This window comes from Pygocentrus nattereri, chromosome 22 (genome assembly GCF_015220715.1).
Source record: "Pygocentrus nattereri isolate fPygNat1 chromosome 22, fPygNat1.pri, whole genome shotgun sequence".
NCBI classification, from domain to species: domain Eukaryota; kingdom Metazoa; phylum Chordata; class Actinopteri; order Characiformes; family Serrasalmidae; genus Pygocentrus; species Pygocentrus nattereri.
In genome coordinates, this window is record NC_051232.1 from 8,182,541 (window position 1) to 8,201,016 (window position 18,476).

At 42.2% G+C, this 18,476-nt stretch overlaps 1 long non-coding RNA gene across 3 annotated transcripts; it reads right to left on the reverse strand.

Moving 5' to 3' along the window:
• Positions 1–332: 332 nt before the first annotated feature.
• Positions 333–18,390, reverse strand: LOC119262052. 3 transcript variants are annotated; one of them, XR_005129381.1, is made up of 3 exons: positions 18,268–18,390; positions 14,993–15,091; positions 333–584 (listed from the first exon to the last, which is right to left on the reverse strand). It is a non-coding gene; the product is annotated as an uncharacterized LOC119262052 (long non-coding RNA). The 3 variants fall into 3 exon arrangements; XR_005129382.1 differs by lacking the exon at positions 18,268–18,390 and adding an exon at positions 15,275–15,365; XR_005129380.1 differs by lacking the exons at positions 14,993–15,091; positions 18,268–18,390 and adding exons at positions 2,515–2,882; positions 3,013–3,099.
• Between the last annotated feature and the right edge of the window lie 86 nt (positions 18,391–18,476).

Sequence of the window (18,476 nt, forward strand, 5' to 3'; positions counted from 1 at the left end):
CTGGTATTGTTTTGAGGATATAAAATGGAAAAAAAAAAGAATATACATGTTTTTATGATCAGACTTTTGGTTTCAAAACAGACATGGACTCAGTAGAAGATACAGAAATTAGGGTAACTAGAAAACATTGCAAAAATGTAGATATAAGGTTTTGATTTGTGTGACTACACACACACACACACACACACACACACACACACACACACACACACACACACATATATATATATATAAAAAACACACTGTAAAGTTCAATATTTCAAACATTACAGCCTGAATGATACATTGTACAGTTCACCATTTCAAGCACTACAGCTTGACTGCAGTGTCCCTTGCGCAAGCTTTTGCGCCATCCTGCTTCAAGACCACCACCACTATTGTGCCCCTCCCAAAGAAAAGTGTTGTAACCTGCCTAAATTGCCCTGTTGCACTCACCCCAATCGTGATGAAGTGTTTGAGAGAATAGTCATGGCTCATATCCAGGAGACCATTCCGAACACTATAGGTCCTCTCCAGTTTGCATACCGATGGAACTGGTCCACAGACGACGCAGTGTACACAGCCCTTCACACAGCCTCACACACCTGGAGGGAAAGGAGACGTATGTCAGAATGCTCTTCATCGACTACAGCTCAGGATTTAACTCAGTCATCCCACACAAACTCTCAGAAAACCTCCTCACCCTCTGACTGACACCCGCCCTCTGTAACTGGGAGCTGAACTTTCTAACTGACAGACCCCAGTCAGTCAGAGTCGGCAGCCGCACATCCAGCACAAGAACAGTGACCACAGGGGTCCCTCAGGGCTGTGTACTGAGCCCTCTTCTGTACATGCTCTTCACTTATGACTGCGTGGCCTCAGACAAAAAAACACCAGCATCAAGTTTGCTGGTGATACTACAGTCGTCGGACTGATCACTGGTGGGGACGAGACGGCGTACAGGAAGGAGGTGGCTGAGCTGGTGGCCTGATGTCATAAGAACAATCTTTCCTTGAATGGAGACAAGACCAAGGAAATGATTGTTGATCCAAAGAGGAAGCGGGAGCTACACACACCCCTGTATGTTGGTGAGACAGAGGTGGAGAGGGTGAAAACCTTCAAATTCCTCAGCCTCCACATCAGTGAGGATCTCACCTGGTCTCACAGCACACACCTCATCACTTTCTGAGAAGGCCTAGGAAATTTGGCATGCCAGCCAAAATTCTCAGCACCTTCTACAGGAACATGATCGAGAGTGTTCTTACCAGCTCCATCACAGTCTGGTATGGAAACTGTACTGCTCAGGACAGAAAGGCTCTCCAGCGTGTGATCAAAACTGCACAGTCCATCTCAGGAGCAGCCTTCCCCGCACTACAAGACATTTATCACACCAGGGTCAGCAGGAGGGCCCACAACATCATCAGGGACAGTACACACCCCCAGCACAGACTCTTCACACTCCTACCTTCAGGCAGACGTTACAGGAGTGTGAAGTCCAGGACTACAAGACTGATCAACAGTTGCTATTCACAGGCCATCAGGCTGGTGAACACCTCACTCACTACTGTTTACATCTGTTACTTGCAACATGCACTTTATGAACCGCTGCTTGCACATATGCACATGTAACTTTCATTTTCTTTCAACTTTGCACATATAACTGTACTTTTTATTACTCTTATTATTATTTCACTATATTTTTTTTAGTTTTAAGTGTTACTTATATTTTCTCATTTTTTCTATTTTTTATTCTAAGATTATATTAAGATTATATTTGGTGAATGGAGGAACAGCAAAGTAAGAATTTCATTGTACAGTATAACTGCCTGTTTCTGTTGTGCATATGACATTAAAACTCTTGAATCTTGACACCGTGTACAGTTCATTATTTAAAACACTCCAGCTTGACCGATACACTGTACAGTTAATCATTTTAAACACTGCAATCGGCCTAATAGACTGCACAGTTTACTATTTGAAAGACTACAGTCCCAGTGATACAATGTACGGCTCACTTTGTCAAACAGAGTCTAACTGACACACTGTATGGCTCGCGGTTTCAGCTACACTCTGACTGATACACTGTACAGCTAATTATTTTAAACAGAGCAGTCTGACTAACACACGATAAAGTTCACTATTTTAAACACTACAGCCCAACTGATGCACTGTACTGTTCACCATATCAAATGCTAGAATCCAACCGATACACTGTATAGTGCACTGTTTTAACCACTACAGTTGTAATGCTGGGTTTGCAGATTAGACATGCATGGATACAAATGAACAAATGAATGGTTTATTTGAAAGGAGATAAACGGGGTGAACACCAGACCAGGTAAATAACCAGAAGAGCCAGATACAATACATAAGAGTAGATGAAAACGGAATCCAAAAACAGGCGAGGGTCATAAACATAGAAGAATCCTACAAACAACAAAGCCAAAAACAGGAGCAAGAATCAAAACCTGGAGGAAACAAAGTGAGGTCGAAACACGGAACAGCAATTAGGAAAAATTAAAGGCTTGGTATGACCTGAGACCTGACAGAACAATGGCAATACTTCCCAAGGGCAACAGGTGGAAATGATTAGTATTCAGGAAACTGTGATCCACTGGGTGGTTTGTGATTGGCTGGAAGAGTCTCGTGACTGACAGAAGGATTCTGGGAAGTTGAGTCCTTGATGGTATGAGTGTCTGACTGAGAACCAGGAAGCGTGACTACAGTCTGACTGACACTGTACAGTTCACTATTTCAAACCTTACAGTCTGACTGATACACTGTGTCCTCAACGGAAGCGCCTTGTTTAGCTTGACAGGCAGCTAAACATCTCTCCAACAACCACACCAATAAGTGATCCCAGTATATCTCTGTTTGCTGAAGGCACTTGGAGTATGGTAAAACTGAGAAAGAAAATCAACATAATTCTCTGTCACATTTTAAGTCTGGAAACATGGTGGAGTACAACAGTATGACTAATGATAACATCAATAAACAGAGAGAAATATACCGTAGAAGAAATTGATCACATACCGACAACGCCATATAAAGCCATCTAAAGCCAAAATGTAGATGATGTTTAAAGATGAAACAGAGGGAAGATAGCCATGCTTCCATTGATAACTGCATGAACCAGACTCATACTGATGACATCATGAACCAAGGCCAAGGTCACATTACTTAAGTTACATATAGAATACTGCCAGTAGGTGGCGCCAATTTACAAACGTAAATTACTAAAACACAAAGTCTATGGGAGGTTACACTCCCCGCCTGGTATCCCGAGGATACCACTGTCCACATTTGGAAATCTGCTTTATGCCAGTCCATTCTAGTCTTTTGGAGGAACAAGTAGGACCACCTCATTGATAGGTATTTTGTCCATACTGTTTACTGATCTTCACTTGAACTTTGTGAACTTTACCCTCTTTGCTGGGATACACATCCGTTACAATCCCTAAGGTCCAGTCATTTCTTTTAGACTGCAAATCCACACTTCCCGGTAGAAAGTCAGGTTGGTTGAAATGCCACAATGAGACTGTGGAGTGGATAGGTGTGTTTTCCATCCCTTGTGCCAGAAGGTGTTTACGAGACTCTGCTACCTGTACAGATCAGAATTCTGGAAGTTGCCATCTGGAAGAGGATAAAGGCTCACTTTCTGGGTGAGCAGGGTAGCTGAAGTGAGTATGAAAGGATCTAAAGGGTCAGTTGACACAGGAACTAATAGTCTGTTGTTGACAATGGCAGGAACCTCTGCGAGGAAGGTTGTGAGTACCTCATGAGTGAGCTTGGAAGACCCCATTTGCTGTAACATGGAATCCAGAATTCTTTGTGTGATGCCTACAATTTTTTCCCAGACTTCTCACATATGGGAAGAGTGGGGAGTGGGAAGGAATTCTCAAGCTTTTGCAGGCTCCGATAAAATTGGTACCCCTATCAGAGCGGATGTGCTTGACTGGACCTCTGAGAGCAAGGAATCTCCTTAAGGCATCTATAAAGCTAGAAGAGTCCACAAACTCCACAATCTCAATGTGGATGGCCCTGATGCTCAAACATGTAAAAAGCACAGCCCACCACTTACTTTCAGCATGGCCTCCTCTAGTCCTACATGCAGATACAGAACAATGCCCAAACAAATCTAAGCCCACATGAGTAAAGGGGTGAATCCATGCTCAGCCTGTCTAGAAGCAGATCTGCCATCTTCTACACTTCACATTTCTCTCTAAGCTTACGACATGTCACACACTTAAAAATGAGGCTGGTTACACAACGCTTTCCTCCAACTATCCAATAGCCAGCAGACTGGATAGCACCCTCTGTAAAATGCCGACCTTGATGATGTGTCTGCTCATGAAAGTGATGCACTAGGAGGGTAGATACATGATGGCTTCCAGGTAAGATAACAGGCCTTTTCTCATCATGTCCAAGATCTGCCTGTTTCAGGCAACCTCCGACTCTCAGAAGCGCATAGTGAGCTACTCTTGGGGAGTCTGAGGCATTCCTGCTCCTCACTGTAGACTTCCTGTTGAATTGTGTGGATAATAACAGCTGTACTCTGAGTGAGTGCATCTACAGCCAGGGCTGAACTGCAATGGTGCCATCCTTTACACTGCTATATGTTGTCATTGAGTTTTCTTGAAACACTGAATGATATGGATCAAAACACTGACAGCTCTAGTGAGAGAATTCCAGCTTGAGAAGCGCTCAAAGTCGTGGGATCCCAAGTGCACAGAAACTACTGTGGACAATGCTGTCACTTGTGGCCGTATCTCTGAACCTTTTGCTGGTTCCATGAGTTTGAATACTTTCCTTTGTATTGTATTGTGTTGTATTGTACTGTATTGTATTGTATTGTATCTTATTGTTATTGTATTGCATTGAATGGAGTTCGACGTTCAACTCTGTCTCTTTTTCTCTTGGTGTCTGCAGTGACATTTTGTTTCTAGCAGTATCTGAGCTCAGGACTGTCTTTTCTCTAAACTATTGGTAACTTGCAAATATACTTTCTCTAGATTGACAAAGCACTTCTTGTAAGTCGCTCTGGATAAGAGCGTCTGCTAAATGCTGTAAATGTAAGTGTAAATGTTTCCTTAGCAGAGGGCTCGTCTGCCTGAGACAGAAACTTGGGACCAGTGAATCAGATGGTATCCTTCAGATAGACTGTGGGTATTGGCCATGTTGCAATGTCTGCAGGGTTATGCTTGGTGCGCACATAACGCCACTGCTTCTTCCGATCCTCTGAACTCTATTATTTAAACACACATAAAACCTCCTTTTTTGTTGTAAATGTACCCGAGTATGACCAGAGTATGACTACAGCTGCTCCTTGTCAGAGGGCAATGGAGGATACCAATCTGAGAAGGCTATGGTGATTTCTCTGAGAAGACCCTTTCCCTGGATTGTCACAGGGGCTACGAATCCAAGTGGGTCGTATAGACTATTTACTGTCGACAACACTCCACATGGAGTGAATGGTCTTTCTTCATCCAGCACACAGAACATGAAGCAGTCTGGGTTTAAGTCCCACAGAAGGCAGAGGCTGCGCTGTACTGGAAGATTTTCTGAATGAATGAACTTTGTCATTGCACGTTGTACTCGTACACTTGCACAATGAAATTGAAGTACAAAGCCCCACTCTCGGTGCAAAGAAAAAGCAGAAAGAGAGAATAAAATAAGATAAAATAATCTGAACACTATACAAATTTACACTGAACAAAACAAACAAAAATGATTGCACATGACCATGGCTGGATTACTGACCGGGCCAGTGGGGCCAGCGCCCAGGGGCCCTTGAGGTCAGGGGGCCCCGGGGGGGCCCTGGCCGAAAACTTTTTGCGATGCCTATCAACATTTATGGTACAATATATTTTTATTTCCGAGGGCCCTCCATTTTAAGGATCCTCTGACTATTAGGGATTTGACCCCAGGGCCTCTTGGGGGCCCTAGCCATGCTTTTGGGGCCCCTAGCCATGCTTTTGGGCCCTAGCCATGCTTTTGGGCCCCTTAGGAAAATGGATGAGGCGTTGTGGCACTGCTCTGACTTCGACTTCTGGCTATTAGGGGTCCTAGGAAAGAGGGGGGCATATTTTTAGAGGGCCCTGGTTATGAGAGCCCCTACCAGGGGGCCCTAGAGAAGAGCAGGGCATACCATTAGAGGGCCCTTGATCACGAGGGCCCCTGCTATGGGGCCCTTGACTTCCATAGAAGTCTTTTACCATGGCTCCTTGACTTTCTAGGGACCTACAAATTCAGGCCCTTACTTAATGTTTCTGAATTTGTATTGTTTCAAAATTATTATGTTCAATTTCTCTTAAGCGCAGAGACACGAATTAATTTAGCAATTTTGCAATTATTTAAATTTAAGACAAAATTGCTTGTCTGATGAATGCTATCTTTGACACCGATTAAATTGAGTGAATTTGGCCAAGGGTGTGATTTCACTTATGTGAAAACAACAAGCCATTTGACTAGTTTCATGTTTCCCCTTTAATAAACAACAGTAAAGAGACCAGTGGTCACTCTAGTTCTGAAGGAATGCATGAAAGGAAAAGTGCCTTTTCATACAACAGAACTGCAAGCTAATTTTACTGAGTAGCACAATTTTGGTTTGGTGAAAGATGATGAAACAGCAAGTGGTTTTGTTGTAGTAGCTGTGGCTGCGTATGCATGTAACCCTGATATTTTGTTTGAGGATTATTTATTGGAAAACATATTTTATTCAGCTTGTTATTCAATGACTATTCAATGACAGTTTGACATGACTTGACATGTTTCAAGGCAGTGTGAAGGGGTCTTGACAATAATTAAACTTGATTTAATATCATTAACACAGCATTTTTAATATACTCAAAACCTTCCCCCTGTCTCCCTCTCCATGCCCCTCTCTCTCTCTCTCTCTCTCTCTCTCTCACACACACACACACACACACACAAAACAGCATTTTTGTAGTAGATAGTGGCTGCCCCTCCCCCACCCTCTCACTCAGTGGTGAAAAATTGTTACATTGCCCTAAATTCCCACGGGGGCTGAGCCAATCAGGTGTTGCGAGAACTTCCAAGTGAATATGCAAGATCTACATAAAACCCCCTGCCAGTATCAAAACTCCTCACATTCAGACAGTTCAGCTTGCGAACTTGCTCTGTGCTTTTACTACAACTTTTACCTTGCTATTACCAGATCAGCAACCAACAGCCTTTTTAAAGGCTCATTGCCCTTTATACTGCATTATATTATTTTATAATATATATATAAATATTTTTATATTATATTATACTATACTATATTGCGTATATTCTGTTACATTCTTTTCATAGTCTTTTCAAAGGCTTATATATTATATATTAAACTTTGAAAGGTTCACAGCCTTTTTCAAGGCTAGTGTAACGTTGCTAACTAGCAACTCACAGCTTTTTTAAAAGCTTATTGTTATTTGCATATTACATTATTGATAATAGTAGAAGTGTAAGCTTTATAATAGTACATACATACAATACATTTACAATAACAACAATTCATAGCTAAATAGTTATAGGTCAGCCTTTTTTTTATTACATATTGTATCTGGTTCTACAATTTTTTGATTGTATTTTTTTCCTGAACATACAACATAGAAACAACATAGTAAGTATTGGATAGGAATAGGAATTTGCAAGACAAGCTTCTATATTTGCATCTTAAGAAACACTTGCCATTAATAACATGGATCCCAAACAAAAAAGTGGTGCCTCAAAAAGAAAAGCAAAAAAGATTAAGGAAGCAAATCAGGCAGATTTCCTGAAAAGCGTACCTTTGATCTCAAACTTCTTTGAGAAACCGCTGGATATGAGTGAGACAAGTATTGCTAATGTTAGCAGTGATCAGAGTTCTAGCAATGAAGATGTGATCACCACTGGCTTAGTGTCACCTGTCAGTGACTATGTACCTTTGCAGACCCAGTCAAGTGCAGAGCAGGAATGCCAGCCCTGGCAGGCTACCACAGACCAGCAGCAGAAAGACCATGAAAGGAAAGTTGCAGGTGTGTCAGACCCACAATCAGACCAGCCAGCTGCATCGTGTGAATGTCGTTTTTCAAATGAGGAGGGCAAGGACCCCAACTCCTGGTGTGAAACGGTCAACGACCCTGCTTTATGGCCCAGTACCATTACCGACCAAGCCAAGTCGATTCTTGTTAGTAGAGGAGAAACTGCATTTCAAAACAGAAGTGCTAAGTACCCAGCCTCAGTCAGGGATAGAGGCATTGGGGGTACCAGTAGGAGCTTTACAAATGCTCTACTCAGTTGCTCTCTACCCAACGGGCAAACTGTGACTAGGCAGTGGCTACTTTACTCTCCTTCAACTGGCTGTGTGTATTGTTTTGCTTGCAAACTGTTTTCCAGTAAGCACAATACTTTTGTTCATGGATTTTCTGACTGGAAACATTCAGAACGGATTGGTGAGCATGAGGGGAGTGTGGAGCATAGGGCTTGCATGCTAGCATTATATAATCGCTCCAGAGGCACAGCAACAATTGATTCTTATATTGTCAAACAAATTGATGCAGAAAGACAATACTGGCGGGAAGTTTTGAAAAGAGTTGTTACAGTCATCCAGTTTTTGGGGGAGAGGGGACTTGCTTTCAGGGGAGATGATGAGCTATTAGGATCAGCCCACAATGGTAATTTTTTGGGCATCATAGAACTCTTAGCCAAATTTGACCCATTCCTAGCTGAGCACCTCCAAAGGTTTGGAGGTTAGGGAAAAGGTTCTGTGTCCTACTTATCATCAACAGTGTGTGAAGAATTTATCCATTTGATGGGACACAGAACAAAGCAGGCAATTGTTAATGAGATCAAAGAATCAAATTACTTCTCTGTTATAGTTGACTCCACTCCAGACCTTGCTCGTGTGGACCAACTTACTTTTATTTTCAGGTTTGTTAATAATGACGGACATGTAGTTGAGCGTTTTCTAGCTTTTGAGCCTATTGAAAACCATAGTGGGGACAGTTTGGCAGAGTGTGTCGTTGCTATGGTGGAGAATCTGGGCCTAGACTTATCCAACTGTAGGGGCCAGTCATATGATAATGCAAGTAACATGTCGGGAAAGTACAATGGAGTCCAAGCTCATCTTAAACAAAGAAACCCTTTGATTTGTTATGTCCCCTGTGCAGCACATTCACTGAATTTAGTTGGTGTCAATGCTGTTGACTGTAGCCCAGAAGCTGGACGTTTTTTTGACTTTGTACAGGCAATGTACACATTTTGTGCATCATCTACACACAGGTGGGGAAAGGTTTTCCATGATACTGATATCAAACTCACACTGAAATCACTGTCAGGTACTCGATGGAGCGCACAAACTGAGTCAACTAAGGCTCTTTGGAAATATTATGCACAACTGAGAGAGGCATTGAATGATATGTCTAAAGATATGGAGGAGAAATGTGTAACTCGAAGTGAAGCCTCTGCAGTCTGTGACAAATTGGACACGTTGGAGATGGCCTTCATGGCATACTTCTGTCCAACAGTGAGCTCACTTTAAAGGCTAACTCACTCGCTGCAGCATATCCTTCAGGATATAGGGGAGCGTTCATTCTCCAAACTGGCTCGTATTAAGAATGAACTCAGGATTAGGATGCGCCAAAACCGCCTGAACTCACTGTCACTTCTGGCCATTGAATCAGATTTGGTCAGACAGCTTAATTTTGATGAATTAGTGGATGACTTTGCAAGAAAGAAGAGTAGAAAGAAACTTATATAAAATAGACTCTTGAGTTAGGGTTAGTTAGTGACGGGGGGGGGCTGTGCAACTCTTTGCCCAGGGGCCCAGACTATCCTTAATCCGTCCTTGCACATGACCCATGAAAGTTATTGAATTTTCAGTTTTAAATTGCACTGGTCCATTTGAAATGAACTGTTAATTTGCATAGTATGACATTGTCCTAGTGTGGAATTGCACCAAAACCCAGTCAATCACACGTTTGTATTTAAACAGATCAATCACATGTTTGTATTTAACAGAGCTATGGCCCTGTTGTAAAAACTGTCTTTTAGTCCGTTTGTCCTTGTTTTCATTTGTCTGTAACATCTGCCAGATGGCATCAGTTCAAACATTCGGTACCCTGGGTATGAACTGTCTTTTTTAATCCTGTCTGCCCTTCTGAGACAGCGGTTGCTGTAGAGTACCTTAAGGGATGGTAGGGGATGTCCAATGATTTTTTTGGGCGGTGTTGATGACCCTTTGTAAGTCCTTTTTGTGTGCCATGGTGCAACTGGAGAACCACACAGAAATACAGTAAGTCAGCACACTCTCCACAGAGCAGTGGTAGAAAACAGTCAGCAGTTCCTTCTTAAGATTGAGCCTCCGGAGGATCCTTAGGAAGTGGAGACGTTGCTGTGCCCTTTTCATAACCGCTGAGGTGCTGGAACTCCGTTGGAGGTCTGCATCCATATACACCCCCAGGAACTTGAAACTCAATACCCTCTCCACAGACTGTCTGCAAATCGGACTTCCTCCTCCTGAAGTCTACAATAAGTTCTTTAGTTGGAGGTGTTGAAGACTAAGTTGTTGTCTGAACACCAACCCACCAGCATTTGGACCTCCTCCTGGTATGCTGTTTCGTCATCATCAGATATAAGTCCAAATAGGGTGTTGTCATCTGCGAACTTAACTTGTCTGGATGGTTACTAACACAGTCATACGTGTACAGGGTATAGAGTAGTGGACTCAGCACGCAGTCCTGTGGAGATCTGGTGTTGAGGGCTGTGGAGAGATCTGGACCAACTCTAACTCTGTGTATGTGATCTGAGAGGAAGTCTCTAATCCATCAGCAGATGTCCAAAGTCCAATGTCCAATAACTTAACTGTCAGTCTTTCCGGGAGTATGGTATTGAAAGCAGAGCTAAAGCCAACAAAGTGCAGCCTGGCATTGCACCCCTGCACTTTCAGGTGGGAGATGGTGGTGTGGAGTGCTGTTGCTATGGCATCATCTGTTGATCTGTTAGCTCTGTATGCAAACTGAAACGGGTCAAGTGTGGGTGGGAGACAGGAGACGATGTGACGTTTAGTCTCTCATAAAACTTAATGATGATCAGTGTCAGAGCGACTGGTTGATAATCATTGAGGCTGCTGATACTGGTCTTTTTAGGTACTGGTACAATTATAGCTGACTTCAGACAAACTTCAGACCCTGCCACACTTGTCTCGTATTGTTGGTCCTGAAATGATTTTCCATCTTTGTTTTGTACATCTTGGCTTTCCTGATCCCTCTCTTCATGTCAGCTCTGGCAGCACCATACTGTGCACCATCACCAGACCTGAAAGAGATGTCACATTGCCTCAGCAGGATATGAACTTCTTTAGTCATCCAGGGTTTCTGGTTGGAATATACCTGTAGTGGTTTGTCCACGGTCACATTTTTAATGCAGAAGTTGATGTAGGAGAGCACAGTTGTGGTGTATACCTCCAGATCCTGGTGTTCAAAAACACTCCAATCTGTACTCTCAAAACAGTCCTGCAGATGATACAATGCCCCCTCTGGCCATGTTCTTATAATCCTTATGGCTGGTGGAATTCTCTTCCTGCAGGGTGTGTATGCATGAACTAACAGCATGGATATATGATCCGTCAGGCCCAGGTGTGGTAAGGGATTTGTCTTCTAGCCTTTTCTGATGTTAATATAGACTTTGTCCAGTGTGTTTCCACCCCTAGTTGCACGCTTAACGTGCTCCAAGATTGGAGAGCTGTAAGCTGCTGTGTCTATGCGTGCTGCCATCTTGACCCTTTCTGATCCTAGATCAAGGACTTTCAGGTCACTGGCACGATCTTCAGGTGGGAATGCCATCCATGGCCTCTTTGCTGTTTGAGGCAGGTTTGTGTAGTCTGAGGATGGAGCAAGCCAGTGATTCCTGTGTTCTCCTAAGCAAGTCAATTGCTGCATCTGCTGTAGGCAAAGATTTTAACCCATCATCCACATAAAAGTCTCACTCAACAAACTGTCTGACATCCTCACCGAACTCCTTCTGCCCTTCCTGAGCTGCTCTTCTGAGGCAGTAAATAGCTACCGCTGGGGATGGACTGCTTCCAAAAACGTGTACCTTCATGCAATACTCCACCACTTTTTCCTCTGGGTTGTTATCTTGGAACCAGAGGAATCTCAGAAAGTTTCTATCTTTAGGCCAAACCATGAAACAGTGGAACATTTGCTGTATGTCCACAGTAAAGGTGATGGCATCACTTCGGAACCGAAGGAGGATGGCAATGAGGTTGTTATTAAGATCTGGTCCAGTTAGGAGGATTTGGTTCAATGACATGCCCATGTGTTGAGCACTTGAGTCAAAAACAACTCTGATCCAAGATGTTTTCTTAGGATGGTACACTCCAAAACAAGGTAAGTACCAGCATTGCTCCCCTGGTTTTAATGGAGAGGCTGCTTTTGTATGGCCACTCTGGAAGATTTTCTTAATGAATTCAAAGAACTGGAACTTCTTTTCCAGCTTCCTTTGGAAGGTTCTTTGAACTGAGTTCAGGCATTCTACTGCTTGGGAATGGTTGTTGGGGAGACAAAGTCAAGGCACTCTAAATGGTAATGGAGCCACCCAGCTGTTATCTCTGTCCTTGTAGACTCCCTGATTCATAATATCTAGGAACTGCATGTCCTCAAATGAAGGACCTATTTTGTCATCATCCTTTGTTCTCTTAAACACATCATAGTCTTCAGCATGGTATGTTTTTGTAACTGGAACTGGCTGTTGCAATATTTTACAAGATAGCAGAATCTATAGACGATTGTGAGGAATCTCACATTTGATCAATGTTGGCAAAGGGAGAGTGATGCTACCATCAATTGATTCTATGGAGTAAAGAGAGCTGGAGCCTGTGATGTTGAAAAGGTCAAAAAACTCTTAGATCTTAGATTACTCTGGTCATCTAATACAGCATATAGTTGTACTGCCCTTCCTGGATGGCCCACTGGATACACTTTGACAAGGCAGATTTTTGAGCATGAGCGTCCCGAGATGCCCTTACCACATATCTTGGTACAAGCTGAAGACACAGCACTTTCTACAGGGCTGTCAGTTTCCTTCCCACCGTGCTCTGGAAATTCTGACTTGGAGGACCATGGAGCAGGTCCTGCATGAAGCACCAAAACATGAGTGTCACTTCCACATTCTACACACTTGACATCATTGTCACAGTTCTTTACCATGTGCACTAAGGATCTGCAGCACTTGTATCAAATTCCTTGTAGCTTTAGAAATGCCTTTCTTTCTTCAATAGGTTTCTCCCTGTACCCATGGCATTTAGGCAAAGGGTAAGGTTTGTTATGCAGGAGGCAGTGCTTTGCTCTACTTTCCTCTTGGATATTGATTCAGCAGGGGAACTATTAGAAGGCATTTCTGTCTTGTGAACAGCAACACTCCTTCTATGATCTTGTTTGAATGCCCTTTTGTTCTGTCCCAATAGTTCTTCTTGGACTGTCAGAAGACTAAAGCTTGGGTCATTGCGCATTTTTGCTTGATGACACAAATTCCACCAGGATAACTGAATGGAGGATAAGACACTTTATGCTCCTCTTTATACTTGGAACCAAGTGTAAACCATTTTTCCTGCAGATACAATGGCAACTTCTGCACCACTGGGTTGATACCATGGGGTGTGTCAAGGTAAGTAAGACCGAGCAGATCGCCACCAAGCCTTTGTTGCTTGAAGTTCCAGGAGAAGGTCTCCAAGCTCCCTATGGTAACCCTTGTTTGAGATCTTTGGAGCATTCTCTAACCTCTTAAACAAGGAGCTCTCTATAACATCTGCTGAACCATAACATTGATTGAGTCTATGCCATATAACTTTGAGTCCTTTTTAGGGATTATTTATATGCACAGCTCTTATCCTTTTTGCGTGATCTGCTGACTCACTACCTAGCCATTTCACAAGCAAATCCATCTCCTCACTAGCTGAGAGGTTAAGATCTCTGATAGCATTTATGAATGATGCTCTATAATTCTTTGGACGTTGAACTGCATAAGCCCAGTAGAAACAAGCTCACGTCTAGCAATGAATCTCACAAAGTCTGACATGATTTGACTCTCCCCTGAGTGAAGTTGGTGTGACTCTGTATACCCCTGAGCAGTGTTGTAATAAATGTGTGGATCACTAAGCACCTGTCTGTGAGTGCTACCATTGCTGTAGACACCAAAGGGACTCTGCGTTGTTTGGAATGTTGTTTGTGGTAATTTGGATAATGGACAATCTCATTTCTCACCTGGAGAGAGATATTTTCATTTATCTGTTGACACATACTTGGAAAGGTCTTCTTGACATCTGGGCCTAGTATTCTTGTGAGAGGTTTTGAATCCTGCTGAAGACTGCTACCTTCTTCACACTCATTACCTTGTTCATCAGTTTGGTGCTGAATGGTAATAGTGGGTTTGTACTGGGGCACTGAGCCAGCAAGATGAACACTATCAAAGAAAGGACCCTCAAGCACAGGAATGATCATGCTACTCCCGTATATATTATGTCCCTGTACATATTCCTTCATACGCTCTTTTCGATCATCAGACAATAGTTCTACTTTGCTGAAGACATTCTCATTTTCTTGCTCTGCTGCAGCTTCTAAGGCTTTTGCTTTTGCTAATGCAGCTGCTGCTTTTTTCTCAAGTATAATATATCAAGTGATACCTCTAAACATGCCTTATCTACTGTCATAGAAGCTTCCATTTGCACTTGCTGTACTTTAAGCTGGTTCTCTCTTTCAGCATATTTGCTTCAGCTTTGGCTGCTTGAGCTTTGGCACGAGCAAGAGCAGCAGCTATAGTTGCTGATGAGCTGTGAGTCTGTCTAGAGGAACATGATGCGCTAGATCTAATCTTCCCTGATCCAGACTTAGAGCCTGACTTTGACATTGCACTTGTTTGCAGATGTTAGCTTTAAGTGTAGAATCACAAACTCCTCACGGTGAGGTTTCACTCTAAACATCTGTAGGTAGGCCAGCCAGAAGGTGTTATTTTACTGTCCTTTCCTCAACTGAAGCACCTTGCTTAGCTTGACAGGCAGGTAAACTCCTCTTCAATAGCCACACCAACGAGATTCCAGTATATTTCCGTCACTGAAGGCACTTGGAGTAGGGTAAAACTGAGAAAGAAAATCAACATAATTCTCTGTCACATTTTAAGTCTGGAAACATGGTGGGGTACAACAGTATGACTAATGATGACATCAATAATCAACCTACTAAATCCACTTTTATATCTACACAAACTTCACAAATGCTTATCAACAGAGAGAAATATACAGTAGAAGAAACTGATCACATACCGACAACGCCATCTAAAGCCATCTAAAGCCAAAATGTAGACAATGTTTAAAGATGAAACAGAGGAAAGATAGCCATGCTTCCATTGATAACTGCATGAACCAGACTCATACTGATGACATCATCAACCAAGTCCAAGTCACATTACTTAAGTTACATATAGAATACTGCCCATAGGTGGCGCCAATTTACAAATGTAAAGCACTAAAACACAAAGTGTATGCGACATTATACACTGCACAGTTCACTATTTTAATATTACAGCCCAGCTGATCCACTGTACTGTTCACTATTTTTAACTGTAATGCTGGGGAGTGAGGAGGAGGACGCATACGTTGAGATAAACAAGTTTTGTTTTGAGCAAATCCAGGGTCCTGGTCATGACAGTCCAGGTTCAGGTAGCCAACAAGAAGAGCAGAAGGGACACACATGACAAGGAACACAGAAATAGTAATACTTAACAAAACACTTCGAAACGAACAAACAAAACATCCAAAACATCAAACAACAAAGATCAGCCAAGACAAGGGGCAAACACAGGGCTTAAATACAACAGGGATGATGAGGGACAGGTGGAAATAATCAGGGGCGGGGTCACGAAAAAAGGGGCCGGACTAGACAAAAAAGAAATTCAAAAAGTAAACAGAAAAAGCACATGGAGTAGTGGGAGCAGCCAACCGTGACCCAAACCTTACAGTCTGACCCATGCACTGCACAGTTCACTATTTTAAACATTACAGCCCGAATGATCCACTGTGCAGTTAACTATTTCACAGACATGGACTCCATAGAAGATACAGAAATTAGGGTCATTAGAAAACACTGCAAAATGTGATGAAGATATAAGATTTTGACTCGTGTGACTATATATATATAAACACACTGTAAAGTTCAATATTTCAAACATTACAGTCTGAATGATACACTGTGCAGTACTATTTTAAACACTACAGCCCATATGGCAACATTTTCTTTATCTTCATTTTCCTAAAAGGCCTTAATATACAATTTATGTTTTAATTTTTAATCAGTCTTTTTCTTTGAAAGGACAAAAACTTTAAATCCTGTTTGTGCTCACTGTGACACTGACCCTGAAAAGGTCATGACCTGAGGGCTCCTAAAAGTGACCAATTATTCAATATTTAGGCAAAGTTCCTTCAGCAAAAAATGTAAATAATATCTGGTGTAATTTAACATAAATGTCATCATTAAAACCAGTGTCAATGTGACAGTTTTTTTTGGTGAAATTGTAAAATAAATTTGTTGCCATGTGGCAACTAAATGTGAGAATGAACACTGTCTGTGTGCATTCAACCTACTGGACTGTAATTGAATTGAATTGAATTACACTGCACTAGGCTACTCTGAGACTACGTTTACAACTTTTGATCACATTCAAAAGGGGAAAAAACAATTATTTATAACTACATTTCATAATTTCAGAGATTTTGTAACTTTAACAGATGACCTGATATATACATTACACCACTGGAAAAAATCATAGGTTTGACAAAAGGAATTGTGACATCCGATCCAAATATGTTGGTCCACTTTTGTGTACATGTCTACTCAATGAAAACTCATTAAAGATTACTGCATGAATAATATTGACTGAGCATGATTAAACAAAGTTAAACAGGAAATAAACTTTTTTTTTGATCAGGACACCGATGTGCCCATGTCTTATTACAGGTGTGTGAAGTTTGTGTATCTTATTATGATGTGATTATTGCCATACATTCTGTAATGCCGGGGAGCGATGATGAGGCAGATGCATATGCTGAAAGAAGCGAGATTTATTAGGGGCAAATCCATAATTGGGGTCTAAACAGTCCAGGGTCAAAAAGCCAACACAGAGAAATGGAGGGACAGACATAACAAAAAGGAACACAGACTAAACACAAAAACAGAGAAAGGAAAAATAACGGAGGCCAGAAGATATGACAGCAGACAATAAATAGACCAGCAAACTAACAGGGGAAAGCACAGGGCTTAAATACAGGAACAGGTTAACAAGACACAGGTGGTTAACAAGATTGTTAACAAGACACAGGTGAGAATAATCAAGGGCAGGGTCTGGAAACAAGGGGGCAGAACAGGGAAGAATCAAGACAAGTAAGCACATGGACAAGACCAGAAGTAAACTAAAGCACATGGAGGACTGGGAGGGGCCAATCATGACACATTCCAAATGATCATTGAAATGATATCAATTTAACCGTGTAAATGTTAGGTTACTAAGCCGGAGTTGTTTAGTCTTGTGATTAATAGACCGATGTTTTTAGAGAATAATTCGATTTTTTGCACCAACTACGCCACTTTAGATGTTTTCTTTCTCCACTATTTCCATTATTTAATCAATTTTAAATAACAAACACATTAAAACATTTTGACCATGCTCAAGTATGAATTTGTGGAATATGGACTCATTTTGCTCTCTTTATGATGAAACTGGCAGCTGGTCAGTGTCTACAAGTGATAACAATGAGAGCAGGCTGTATTGTGTCTTGACATAGTTCAGCGCGATAATGATGTAAATTGTCATTTTGTCCACATATATCAGATAATAATTATTCAAACTAACATGAATAATAATGCAGTGTACAGTAGAGTAGGACACAGTGAAGAGGCCCTGATTACATCGTAAGAAGCGCTCTTTATAAAACCCCAGCAGAAAGGCCCATACACAGCACTGGACTCCTGGTCCTCGCCCTCACAGTGACCCCCAACACACACACACACACACACACACACACACACACACACACACACACACACACACACACACACACACACACACACACACCATTAACAGATGAACGACAACAAAGTGTCCCTCTTCAGGAGACCTGGCCTGGCCACACCTCCTGAGGCAGTACAGCAGTACAATATTACAGTGGCATGAAACTCCATTAGGCTTCATGATCTGCTGTTTCATATTCATGCAGTGATATTAATAGCCGGGCTTTGCTGACTGCTGAGGGCAATGACGCACCATGCAAATGAGCTGCCTCTGTCTCCTCCCATTGGCTGTTTGCATATTACAGCTGCAGCGTCTTTGTCGAGTTTGTGCGGTGATGACGTAAGCACCGGTCAGTCCTTCTCCTCTTCCAGTCATAATAATTACAGTTGTGCTTTATTTCTCGTTCGGATGACGAAAGCAAATCACGTGGCGAGCCGATGGCGCAGGGAGGGCGGGGCGGA